The 14241-nt window shown below is 41.4% G+C and overlaps 1 protein-coding gene and 1 pseudogene across 2 annotated transcripts in view; one reads left to right on the forward strand and one right to left on the reverse strand.

Moving 5' to 3' along the window:
- Samd8 (sterile alpha motif domain containing 8) overlaps nt 1-14241 on the reverse strand; it is a 51333-nt gene that overhangs the window by 35120 nt on the left and 1972 nt on the right. The window lies entirely within an intron of this gene.
- LOC130884920 (guanine nucleotide-binding protein G(I)/G(S)/G(O) subunit gamma-5-like) lies at nt 6589-7113 on the forward strand (annotated as a pseudogene).

A 14241-nucleotide genomic window follows, 5' to 3' on the forward strand; every position in this document is an offset into this window, starting at 1 on the left:
CTACTGTCATTACTCACTCCTTGTATCAGTTGGGAAGAGGAAATGACATCCATTTCATGTTGATGAAAGCGACAAAAGTGCGCATTGAGCCTTGGTGTCACCACATAATCCTGAGTTCAGAAGTCTGAAGAGCACTTATTTATCCAACCTTTTTAAAAACTCAGTGATAGGACAAGAACTGTGACCTCTCTTATCAAAGTTATTAGAAGAGGGCAGGAACCCAAAGCACGGCACATACAGTACGCCAGAGATGCTTCCAAGTGCTTCCTCTCACGTAAAATAATTCTCACAGCAGTCACATGAAGCAGACATCACTAATGTCCCCATCTGACGATGAGACAACTGATGCAAACGGGTCAGCGACTTACCCAAGACCAAGTTAAGCCAGTAAATAAAACAAATAAAGATTTCCCTTCTATATACTACAAATATTTATTAGCATTGGTTAATAAAGAAGCTGCTTTCGCCTATGGCAGGAAAGACTATAGTTAGGTGGAAAACTATACTGAATACAGGGAGAGAGAAGGTGGTGTCAGGCAGACGCCATGTAGCTGCTGAAGGAAAAAGTCGCCAAAACCTTACTGGTAAGTCACAGCCTTGTGGAAATACACAGATGAATAGAAATGGATTAATTTAGGATATAAGAGCTGGCTAGGAATACACCTGAGCCACTGAGCAAGCCGTGTTGTAACTAATATAGTTTCTGTGTGATTATCCGGGTCTGGGTGGCAGGGAAATGGAAAAGCAGTCTCCAATTACAAATATCAGTTAAAATGCCATGTTCTTACCCACACATTGCTCAGCCTTGTCAACTGAGGGCTTCAGTCCTACTGTAAAACACAGCTCCAAATATTTTCTAGCTATCAGCACAATAGAGGCTGTAGTCACAGGTCTTGTACAACCCTGCATGTAGCAAGGGCCTGCTTCACACAGGTGCTAGAAACTAAAGCACCAGAGATGTAAATACCCTCACATGCCAAATTTATTCATCTATGAATTTTTGCTCTGCATACAGTATGTAAAGTATTGTACTATTCAATGAGTCATATTCCTAAACGAATCAAAATGATCCTGCCCTAGATTTTACAGTCTAGAAATGGTTGTCAAAGGGCAATAAGTAAATAAATGTGAAAGGAATTCTTATAAAATTACCTAAGTTTTCAAAACAATACCAAGAAAGTGGTGACTTGTGTAATTTGTTAAAAAATTGGAAACAGCCAGGCAGTGGTGGCACAAAGCTTTAATCCCAGCACTTGTGAGGCAGACACTCTCTATGAGTTTGAGGTCAGCCTGGTCTATAGAGTGAGTTCTAAGACAGTCTCCAAAGCTATAGAGAAACCCTGTCTTGAAAAACAAAACAACAACAAAACAAACACACACAAAAAACCCTGAAAACATTAGGGAGTTGGGGAAAACCTAGGTTATTTCCAGTTGGTAAGATAAAAGTGGTCACTAGTGTCAAGAGCCTGTGAAGATGGAGCAGTAAAGGACACCAAGGAAACTGTGTAAGCAAAGACAGTAAGGCAGGAAACAGTGTGGAGCCACTGACAACCAAAAAGCACAAAAGTGTGCTAGGATTAAACAGACAACCGCATGCGGCATGGTGGTGCACACTCGGGAGGCAAAGGCAGGTGGATTCTGAGTCTGAGGTCAGCCAGGTCTACAGAATGAGTTCCAGGCTAACCACGGCTGCATAGTGAGACTGTGTCTCAAAAACACGAAGCATATCAACTACAAACTGGAACCAAACATAGAAAATGCTATCAAATTAAGAACCATGAGAATCACAGGACATTTTAAGTAAGAAGATGACATAATCAGTGTGCTTTAGAAACAATAATTTTTGACAGGCATAGTGTTGCACACCTTTAAATCCCACAATTTAGAAGGCAGAGGCTGGGGGAATCTCTAAATTCAAGGCCAGCTTGGTCTACAGAGTGAGTGAGATATCCAGGGCAACATGGGGGGCGGGGGGGGAGAACATTAGCTACTCCTCCAGAGAACCCAGGTTCAATTCCCAGATCTAGATGGCACCTCAGAAACCATCTGTAACTTGTTTCAGGAGATTCAACCCTCTCTTCTGGCCTCTCTGGGTACTGCACACATGGTTCAGGCAAGACACCCACACAAATAAAAATCACTTTCTTTTTTTTGGGGGGGGGGGTTTCGAGACAGGTCTGGAACTAGCTCTTGTAGACTAGGCTGGTCTCGAACTCACAGAGATCCGCCTGCCTCTGTCTCCCGAGTGCTGGGATTAAAGGCGTGCGCCACCACCACCGGCAAAAATCACTATTTCTTAAAAAGAAAAAAAATTGTTAGAAGAGTGTAAAACACATCCGAAAGTTGGAGTTGCGGTGAAGAATAGCTACACCTATGCCTGCCATATAAGTGTAAAACACATCCGAAAGTTGGAGTTGCGGTGAAGAATAGCTACACCTATGCCTGCCATATAAGCCAGCAGCGAGACTCCCGAGAGCTCAAAGAGATGAAATCTGTGCTGACACAAACACCTACATACGAGTGACAGCAGCACTACTTGTAGAAATGTCCCAGAATCCAAAAGAGCCTACAAAACGTCAACAGTTAAAACTGTGATACACTGGTACCATCAACTACAGCCTTGCAATAAAAATAAGTTATTGTATATTCAATACCTTGATGAGTCTCAAGTATATTAGAGTTGACGGAAAAAGCCAGTCTCAAAAGGCCACACACTGTGGTTCTACCTGTGCAACACTGTCAACCTGACAAGATTATAGAAGAAGAATCGATTAGTGGTTGCCAGAGTTAGAGATAACAGCACAGAGAAGGATCTTTGTAATGAAGGAACAGTTCTTTATTTGGATTGGAACAATGTCTAAGAATCTATTCATTATAAAATGACAGTTTCCTGTCTCTGATAATGTCTTAGAGTTATGTAATTTGTAACTACAGCAGGAAAGTGGATGAAAGTACATGGGTTCCCTGGCCCATCTGTGCTACTCCCTGTAAACCTTCATTTCAAAACAAGAAGTTTAAAAGTTCTTTTTAAAAAACTATCCTAAATAATAAAAATTCCATGCCTTTTTTAGTTAAAAAAAAAAAAAGTAAGAGGCGTTGATGGTAAGAGCTCTGTTCTTCCAGGACCTGAATCCAGTGCCCACCACCCACATTGGATGGCTCCAGCTCCAGGGGATCTGACACCTCCGCTCCACAGGCACCTGTACTCATTTACATATACCGATACACAGACGCACGTATAAATGATGAAAAACAGAAAAAACAAACATACAAAAAAACCTATTAGCCTGAAGGTGGAGGCACACCTCTTTAGTCCTGTAGACAGAGTGGTGATCTCGGTGAGTTCAAGGCTAGCCTAGTCTACAGAATGAGTTCCAGGATAGCCAGAGCTACAAAGAGAAACTATGTCAAAAACCAAACCTAACAAACAAACAACAACAACAAAAACTATTAATAGCTAATTCTAGGGTGGGCTCTTCACTCTACATTTCCAAAGTTTGTTTTATATATCGAGCATGTAAGAAAATTTTTTTTAAAAATTAAAACATTATTTTTCAGTGAAGTATAATACACTTAAGTAGATAAGCAAAAAAATCAATTAAACTACTAATTTGTATATGTCTACATATACTAACAAAAGATAAGAATTATTGAGCTAACCAGCAAAACCACAATATCCAAAAGCAAGATATGACTACATCAACTTCATCCCCATCAACTCTAACTGTAACTCAAGAATGCCTTCACCGTTACCCCAGGAGGAACCAAGACTTTAAACATATAGTTGTCTGAGGCTTTGAATACATCACTTTGTTAATCAGGAGCACAGAATCCTTACAATGTTAACTCTGCAGTGATCTAAGACATTTAGTGTAACTGTTTAATGTATGGCTGAATAAACTAAAAGTAGGGAGTTAAATTTGATAGAGCTTATCACCAACAGAATCTGATATAAAACTCAGAACCATGGTTAAGAATGCTGTCTCTGCCAAGTGGTGGCACGTCTTTAATCCCAGCACTTAGGAGACCGAAGCAGGCGGATCTCTGTAAATTTGAGGCCAGCCTGATTTATGTAGTAAGTTCCAGAACAGCCAAGGCTATACAAAAGAGAAACTCTGAAAAAACAAAAACAAAACAAAATGTTGCCTCTGAGCTGGGTGTTAGCAGTGCAGGCCTTTAATCCCAGCAGAGGTAGGTGGATCTCTGTGAGTTCAAGGCCAGCCTGGTCTACAAAGTAAGTTTCAGGACTGTCAGGGGTACACAGGGAGAAATCCTGTCAAGGAAAAAACAAAAACAACAACAACAAAAAAACGAGCTGGAGAGACGGCTCAGTGGTGAAGAGCACTGACTGCTCTCCCAGAGGACCTGTGTTCAACTCCCAGCACCCACATGGCAGCTCACCACAGCCTGTAACTCCAAGATTTGACACCCTCACACAGACAAACATGCAGGTAAAACACCAAAATTAATTAATTAATTAAAAAACTATATGAAGATGCCTCAAAAATCTAAAAGTATTGGCTGGAGAGACGGCTCAAAAGTTAAGAGCACTGACTATTCTTCCAGAGGTCCTGAGTTCAATTCCCAGCAACCACATGGTGGCTCACAACCATCTGTAATAAGATCTGGTACCCTCTTCTGGCCTGCAGGTATACATGCAGACAGAACACTGTATATGTAATTAATAAATAAACATTTTTTAAAAAATCTAAAAGTGCCGGGCGTTGGTGGCGCACGCCTTTAATCCCAGCACTCGGGAGGCAGAGGCAGGCGAATCTCTGTGAGTTCAAGTCCAGCCTGGTCTACAAGAGCTAGTTCCAGGACAGGAACCAAAACCACAGAGAAACCCTGTCTCGAAAAACCAAAAAAAAAAATAAAAAATCTAAAAGTAAGCCCCGTGTGGTGGTATAATCCAGCACTCTGCAGGGGAGGCAGAGGAACCAGGAAGTTTGTCATCCTCATCTACAGACCAGCTCAGATTATCTGAAACCCTGTCTCAAAACAAAAAAAGGTACCAAAAAACAAACAAACCAAAAACACAAACAAAAAACAACACCCCCAGAAACCCCACATTTAAGTAGCTAGCTCCTATAGTTGTATCTGTAATGCGCCCCCCCCTGCCCAGCCCAAACCTGGAGAGAGTTTAAGCCAGTCAGGGAACATCCTTTGAGGGACTGTGGAGCCCATCTCTTCCTCGCCCTGCTCCACCCTTTCCCGTCATAAGGTAAACAAGCTTTGCATGATACGTTTCCTCTATACACATTAAAAAGCAACAGGGCCAGAACCTCTGAAACCACAAGTCAAATAAATCATCTCTGTAGGTGCCACCTCAGACATTTTGTTAAAGTAACAGAAACCTGACTGACACTCACTGGACATGATGCTAGCATGTCAAAGAAAGGTCTTCACACTCATGTTTATTACAGTAGCTAAGATACAAAATCAACCTAGCTGGCCACCAAACAGATAACCAGGTGAAGAGACTCACAAAGGAAATCCTCCAGACAGAACCAAACAGAAGCCAATGCTCTGGAGCTGGGGTTAGAAGACTGCTTGAGATCAGGAGTCTGCGGCAGTCATAAGAGGGATTCGCTAATAAAAACACCTAGCTCTCAGACTTCATCAGACAAGTGCTAATTCAGCTGTGGAGCGTTTAGCTACCATACCACTCCCCACAAGGCTCAGGGACAACTGGGAAAGATGAGGTGTAAAGAAACAGAGGTTCTGGACAACAAGGGCAAAACTGTCGTCTGGATATGACAGACCTGCTATACTTAAGGACTCACAGAGCTGGGGTTCCCTTCACAAAACCTGTACAAAATCAAGTCAGTCAACATTCCAGCACAGAGTAGGGAAATCTCTAAAGCTCCCATCCCCAACTGAGGAGTTATTGACAGTTGGTGGCTTCTAGGGGAGTAAGAGACAGATTTCTTTTAAGGGTTTGGCACCATAGGCCAAAGCTCCAGGGAAGGTCCCCACCTAGGAGTATAGGGTAGCACAAATTGAACTAGTAAACTGGTTATTTAAAAACAAAACAAAAACAAGAGAGAAAAAAAAAAAACAGCTGAGGGGGACGGTAGTGCCGCCTTTAATCCCAGTACTCAGGAGGCAGAGGTAGATGATCTTTGTGAGTTTGAGGTCAAGTTTACAGTCTACAAATCCAGTTCCAGGACAGACAGGGTTGTCACACAGAGGAACCCTGTCTTGGAAAAAGAAAAAGAAAGAAAGAAAAAAGGACATGAGTTGGGAGGAAGTGGAGTGGTAGGGAGGTACTATGGGGAGAAATGGTGGGTGAATATGGTCAAAATATATCGTTGTATATAGATTAAATTCTCAAAGAATTAATGAAAGTGGTATATTTTTAAAATAAATAAAAATTTCAACCGCTTTCACTAAAATGGGTGGACTAGGGATATTATGTTAAGTACAGAAAGTCATGTATAATGAAGCATGATTAATAAAAGCTCAGAGACTAATATTGGGGTTCAACCTGAATATCCAAAAAGCAAAGCAGCCAATCAATCACTGGCTCTTACCTCAACCTCAGTCTGAAATAGTGATTCTGGCTGCCGCCCCTTACCCGGACCGACGAGTCGGCTCGGCTGTCCCGAGCGCCATGTCAGGTTCCTCTAGCGTCGCCGCCATGAAGAAGGTGGTTCAGCAGCTCCGGCTGGAAGCCGGGCTCAACCGCGTGAAGGTTTCCCAGGCAGCTGCAGACTTGAAATAGTTCTGTCTGCAGAATGCTCAGCATGACCCTCTGCTGACGGGAGTGTCTTCCAGTACAAATCCCTTCAGACCCCAGAAAGTCTGCTCCTTTTTGTAGTCAGCTATCTTGAGGTTTCTTAAACCACTTTTCATGAACCAGTGGATATTCTGAAGTCTGTACAGAAGCTTCTCTAACACGTGCCATAATACACAGTCTTTACTTGTCAATCCTTAACATCTACCTCTCTGAATCTTCATGGATTTCTGTTTCACAAGGTTTAACTATTTTATATACACTGGCTGTAGCATACAATAAAACAGCATAAAATTCGCTGGCCTTGTTATTGCTATGAAATGCACTGTATTAGATTCAATGCTTTACATTGGCAAGGCTTCTAAGAACTTACAGACTATTAAAAATTTTATTCAAGTTTGGGAGACTTCCACTTTCTTTCAGCTAGTTATGTTGGGAGCAGATCCTGAATTTCTTGTAATCCCCTGATCTGAGTGCATACAGCTGCTCTGAGCATGAGACCTTCAGGAGTTCCTGATGGGTTTGGCTGAGGCCTGGCTATCTATATAATCTGCCCCTGAACACAATAAAGGGGGCATTCTTGGGGAATTCAAGGATGACCCATGTCGCTAAAAAAAAAAAAAAAAAAAAAAGAAAGAAAGAAATAGTGATTCTGCCTCCAAGAATCTCAGAATGAGACTGTGTCTGAGAGCTGTCTCCTCCCATTTTATAATCCTCTCTAGGGCTGAGATTAAAGGCGTGCACCACTGGGATTAAAGGCATGCACCGCCGGTTTCTATGGCAACTATTGTAGCTATAGGGATTAAAGGTGTGTGGTGCCATTGCCTGGTCTTTAAGGCTGACCAGGGGGGCTGTTTTACTCTCAGCTCTTTAAGCAAGCTTTATTAAAATACAATTGACAAGCCACCACAGCATAAAGTCAGTATACTCTCTCCCTAATGTGTAATCAAAACGAAGGCAAGCTGATAGAGCACCGTGATGCTAGAGAGAGGCCGGCTAATATGTACAACAAAACAGACAGAAGCAATAATCCTGGGACTGGGAAAGTAGCTCAGACGGAGAGTGCTTCTTGTTTGAGGCCCTGCATTCAATCTTTAGTTATTACAGCAGTAAAAGTGAGGAAGATATAAGTGATTTTATACAGACTGAGCAGTTATATCGCATGCACACACACATGCACGCAAATCAATTAATGAAAAGAGGCCGAGAATTTCAAAAAGATCAAGGAAGTGTATATGGGAGGTTTTGGAAGGAGGAAAGAGAAGGGAGAAATGTAATTATAATCTCAAAAGTAAAAAATAAAGGGGCTGGAGAGATGGTTCAGAGGTTAATAGCACTGGCTGCTCTTCCAGAGGTCCTGCCTTAAATTCCCAGCAACCACATGGTGGCTCACAGCCATCTATAGTGGGATCTGATGTCCTCTTCTGCCATGCAGGCATACATGCAAGTAGAGCACTCATACATAAAATAGATCAAAATAAATAAATAAAAAGTAAAAAGAATAAGGAGAAAAGGGAGGGAGGGAGGAACTCTAGTGTTTGGTTGCAGAATGGGATCACTACAGTTCACAATAACCTATATTTTATTAACAAATGGAAAAAAGGAGTTCCAAGCCTCCAAATGGAAACGTTAATCACCCTGATCTGATCAGTGCATAAGGGTATTTTTACCAGTTTTCACACTGGGAGCTGGGGAAATGGCCAGTGGGTAAAAGTACTTGTTGTGCAAGCATCAGGACCTGAATTCCAACACTCACATAAAAAAAGCCCACCATGGCAGAGAATGGCAAAGCAGGACACAAAACTCATCCTCTGGCTTCATGAGCACCCATGTACACACCCACCCACACACACCACAAAAGTTTAAAACAAAAAATCCTGCTTTTAAAAGTACACTGTATCTCCTAAACATGACCAGTTTTGAGTTAAATAGGTTTTGAATGTTTAAGGACACGGGGAACTGGAAAGATGGTTCAGCAAGTAAATGCTGACCAGATGGGCACGAGGGAAGTTCAGATCCAGATCACCTGCATGAAAGGCCAGGCACGGCAGGGTGGGCTGGGAGGCAGAGACAGGAAATTCTTCAAGCTCACTGGCCAGCCACTGAGCTATCAGTCTCAAAATCTTAAAGAGGTGGAGTCGTGATCCAGACACAGAGCAAGCAAAATGTGACTGCCTCGCCTAAAAGGTACCGAGCCACGTGGCTAACATAGACAAGAATAATGGGTTAATATAGGTTATAAGAGTTAATAAGAAGCCTGAGCTAATGGGCCAATCAGTTTATAACTTAAAAAAAAAATAAACCTTGAAGAAGTGACTAAGGAAGACATCCAGGACCAACCTCAGACCTTCCCACGCACATTTTCTCTCTCTACACAAGTGTGAAGAACTAACCTACTGATCTGAGCATTATAAACTGTAGACATGTTGAATTACCACTCTGCACTTTGTAAACACATACAACTGAAGTATTTTTAAAAGAAAATTAAATAAAAATACAAATTTATGCAATATACAATTGGTTATTGTTAATATCTAAAAGGACAACTTGAGAAAAAACTGGGCAAGTTCTGAAAAACGACAGGCACCCCGAAAGACCTGGATAAGTCCAGACCTCCCCAGCAGGAAGAAAATAGCCAAAAATCCAAGCAGGAAGAGAGGAATCAAGGATCTAGGATTAGCCGGTTCAGTGAATGTGTTTTGGGAACTAGCTGATTATGACCTTGGGAGTGGTCCTGAGAGGCAGGGGGTTGCCCCCTTGTAATCTTCACTGGTATTTTCGGAATTTTCTGTGACACACTCCCTGCCAATTCCAGATCACTGGGCTGTGGTTTCTTCCCTTAAAAATTGGTTCTCCCGGTCACTCGGGGTCGAACTCTTCCCCTGCACTGGTTATGAGTCTCGGCCCCAGTGCACTGGTTCCCGTCTCATCTCATCATTAAAGCCTCGTGTGATTGCAGCAAGGACGGTCTCTCGTGAGTTACTGGGGGGTCGTGTTATCCCGAGACTTGAGTGAAGAGTCTCGCCGCACCGGGGGTCTTTCACCCCTAAACAAAAAAGACACAAACTACTCTACCAGGCTTAATTATCTCAACACACAAAACCACACTTGGTTCTAATCTATCATTAGACAAGCTTTAGAACACACAAGACATCAACAAAATCAACTCTTGCTCTTAATCTGTTCAATTTATGTCTGTGTAAATGTGCACACATTTCTTGTGTCACATGTACAAATTTCTCCAAAACAATGGGCTACAACTATATAAAGCATTCACTTAGAGTCAATGACAACCATACATTCAAATATCCCTAAATCAGTGGTTTTCAACCTGTGAGTTGTGACCCCTTTAGGGTGGGGCAGCGTGTCAAATGACCCTTTCACAGGGTCAATCTAAGACCATCAGAAAACAGATTATTCAACTATGATTCATAACAGTACAAAATTATAGTTACATAGTAACAAAAATAATTTTATGGGCCAGGCGGTGGTGGCAAACACCTTTAATCCCAGCACTCGAGGAGGATCTCTGAGTTTGAGTTCATTCTGATCTAAAAGAGCTAGTTTCAGGACAGCTAAGGCTGTTACACAGAGAAACCCTGTCTTGAAAAACCATCAAATAAATAATAATAATAATAAAATTTTATGATTGGGGTCACAGCATGAGAACTGTATTAAAGGGTCATGGCATTAGAAAGGTTGAGAACCCACCGCCCTAAAAGAATTCACAACTGAAGAAACAAATGCAGAATATGGTGTTTTGGAAATTACTGATTTGATAATCAGCACAAGTTTTAAATTTTTTATTGTTTCTAAGTGGTGTTGGAAAAAAACAAAAACAAAAAAAAGAAAGAAAAGAAAAAAGAAATCCATACCTCAAGGCTCAAGACATAACAATAAAGAGTAAAGAGTCTTAAATTTATGAACAGGTACCAGGAGGTGGTGGCATACGCCTTTAATCCCAGCAGATCTCTGTGAGTTGGAGGACAGCCTGGTCTACAAGAGCTAGTTCCAGGACATCTAGGGCTACACAGAGAAACCCTGTCTTGAATAAAAAAGAGACTGTGAACAGGAATAGGTTGTGTGTGGCAGAACATCCCTTTAATCCCAGTACTTGAGAGGGAGACCTTGTTTCAAAAGGGAGAGAGGAAAAGGGTTAGAGGGCTAGACTGAAGAAAATAAATTATAACCAAGGCTAATACACTTCCAGGGATGGAAAAGTTCAGCTTTCCTGGCAGGATGCTTGCATGGCTTGCAGAAGGCCTCAACCAGAATCCCTAACACTAAAGAAAACGAAAAACATTTTAAAAGGAGAATGGTCATGTAGTTTTTCTTTTCCTTTTTTACTTTTTCGTTTTTTGAGACATGGTTTCTCTATATAATAGCTCTTGTTGTCCTGGAGCTCACTTTGTAGACTAGGCTGGCCTCAAGCTCACAGACTCTCCTGCCTCCGCCTCCTGGGTGCTGAGATTAGCACCAAACAGCTTTTCAATTCATCTATCACTGGGCTACTGTTTGGCTCTACACAAACTCCTTGACAAAGTATGCACAATTTACCTTGTCTTCTAGCTGCTGTCTTACAGTGTATATTTTTCTGGCACCCTGTGGGTTTTTTTTTTTTTTTTTAAATCTTTCTTGGCTGTGTACATACATGGTAGAGATATAGCTAAGACTGAAGAGCTGACATGGCTAGCTTTCTTTGAAACAACAAAATAATAGAGTACTGTTCTCTTATAGGGTTGGGTACTCTTATAGACAATGTGTTATTTTTTCTTGTTTTTTTTTTTTTTTGTTGAGACAGGGTTTCTCTGTGTAACAGCCCTAGCTGTCCTGGAACTAGCTCTGTAGACCAGGTTGGCCTTGAACTCACAAAGATCCACCTGCCTCTGACTCCCTAGTGTTGGGCGTGTGTCACCACCACCCGGCTACAGTGTATTATTCTTATAGGGACAGTGATGTCATTTGTAAGGTGATAATTTTTCAAATATTACTACCAGAATCTGAGAGTGCTGAATCAGACACAGCAACTGCTTGTTAGAAATTTTACTTTTATTTCTGATCTTTGAGCTGTTGCAAATTATTTGGGAAAAATTAATTCAGAGTATTTATTAACCAAAACAAACAAACAAAACCACGGTGGGCTGATGAGGTGGTTGTGGGCAAAGGTGCCAGCTGCCACATCTGATGACCCTGGGGACCCACATGGTGGAAGAAGAGGACTGACTCAAGTTCCTTTTGGTCTCCACCAGGTGCCGCGGCTTAGCTGACACTCCCATAAATAAACAAAGTTTCTTAAAAGCTACACACAGGCTAAAATAAGCCCAACTCCTATTTAATCTAATACAATCTATGTGCTACGGATTCAGCAGACACAAATTATACCAATTTGCATATCCATAAACAAAACTCTAAGACAAGCTTACAAAAGCAAACAGCATACCATACTCTGGGATGTCTATCTAAACTTCAGGATTAACAATTCTATAACAGTCATTTCACTCTAAGCTTTGTTTCCTATTTCATTAGAAAAATCTAAAATTCTAAATAGCATTTTCTGTGAGCAAATAAAAATTTTTCTCTCTAAATTTACTGAAAGAGGCCAGAGAGTTGGCTCAGTGGTTAATGGTGCTTTTTGTTGTTGAAAGACCCGGGTTCGATTCCCAGCAACCACATGGAGGCTCACCGCCTCCTCAGGCAATAAGCACACATATGGTGCACAGATGCAGACACATAAAATAATAAAAACAAATCTAAAATAAAATAAATTTATTCAAAGATAGTTTGTTTTTTCTTAGCAAACACAGGATTCTTCTAAAACATTTCATAGGAACTCTGCATTGCAAAACAGGTGCAGAGGTGCAGAAGCAATCGCTACTCTGCATACTCCAGTCTCTTGGTGTGGCCTTTCTAGGGTGCCTGTACACCACCTCTGACCAGCAGAAAGCAGGGAAATGCATCTGCTCCCCTGGTTTCATGAGCATTCTCTTGGCTGCAGTTCCGAGACACGTTTATATTTGCTGTACTAAGCAAGGACTTCATACTCAAGAGTTCTCGTGTGTATCAAAGAAGCACAAATCTCTTCTGGCTTCATCAGACCTTTAAATCAAAGCTTTCATTACTGAGTTGCACATAATTCTATCCACATACAGAATTGAGCTCAATGAGTAAAAATGTAACAGAGAGTTTGTGGCCTAGGCTATATCAAAAATGTTTACATAGCAATCAAAATGTAGTGGCAAATAAATTAGTTTGCCTAATTGGATCTGGCACTATGTCACAGAACACTAGTAAGTAAGTCTGTGAAACTAAGAAGTATAGGTAGGCTGGCAGTTTGACATATTGACAGATAAAGTCTGTTATTTTTATCAACTGAACTACAACACACATTCTCTCTCTCTCTCTCTCTCTCTCTCTCTCTCTCTCTCTCTCTCTCTCTCTCCCCACACACACTTTTAAGAGAGGGATGAGACTGGTCGTGACTCCTGATCCTCTTAGTTTGTCTTGAGTGCCGGGATTACATGTATAAACCACCATGCCCAGATTAAAATCTTTATTGTTGTATGTTATATCACAAATCTAGTCAATGTAACAGAAAACATTGAACCATGACTTCATAATGTAGTACATACTATGAAAATGTACTAGTTAACCTTAAAAAAACAGAATTAGAAAATAGAAAAGACATCTTTAAGTTAATGGCCAGGCTAGCTACAATCAACACTAAATAGACATCAGGCTGGGAAGCAGAAATCTTAAAAGACTTTTAACAAGCTGGTTAATAGGGCTCTCCCCTCCAACTGCTTGCGGTTGAACCCAGAGCCTCCTGAATGCTAGGCAAATGCTCTGTCACTAAGTTACGGCTTAATGTGGCATTGACCTAAGACAAAATAATACCAGCACCCATTAGAACATCTGGATTTAACAGTCTGAGGAAAGTCATGACAATGTCTTAATCAGTCATAGCCAAGTTACAGCCAAGTACTGAAGACTTGACAACAAAACCAACACATTTGCAGGCAACTGTGCAGCTCTGCAGAATGAGAATGCTACCGAAAGCATGTCTCTGACTGCACCTGCCAACTCAGCCACTGCAGTAGTGAAGGCTCCTCTGCCTTATAGTAGCTGCCATAAACTGACTTTCCTTTCCAACTCCATGATGGCGAGAAGTGACAGAGCAAAGTAAAAAATACAGTCATCACTAGGCATGCTAACCTTGAATTCTGGGACCCATCTAACAGCTTCTCTCCTTCATGACAATGGTAGGATGCCTTAGCAAAGAATTCTTTTTTTGTTTGTTTTGTTTTTTTCAAGACAGGGTTTCTCTGTGTAACCAACTCACCTAGCTGCCTTAGAACTAACTTTTGTAGGCCAGGCTGGCCTCGGATTCACAGAGAGCCACCTGCCTCTGCCTCCCGAGTGCTGGGATTAAAGGCGTGCACCACCACCATCCAGCTATTTCAGTTGAGTTCAGCAAATTTTCATATATCAAAATTTTACTAAGT

This window comes from Chionomys nivalis, chromosome 12 (assembly GCF_950005125.1).
Source record: "Chionomys nivalis chromosome 12, mChiNiv1.1, whole genome shotgun sequence".
In the NCBI taxonomy this organism is placed as follows: domain Eukaryota; kingdom Metazoa; phylum Chordata; class Mammalia; order Rodentia; family Cricetidae; genus Chionomys; species Chionomys nivalis.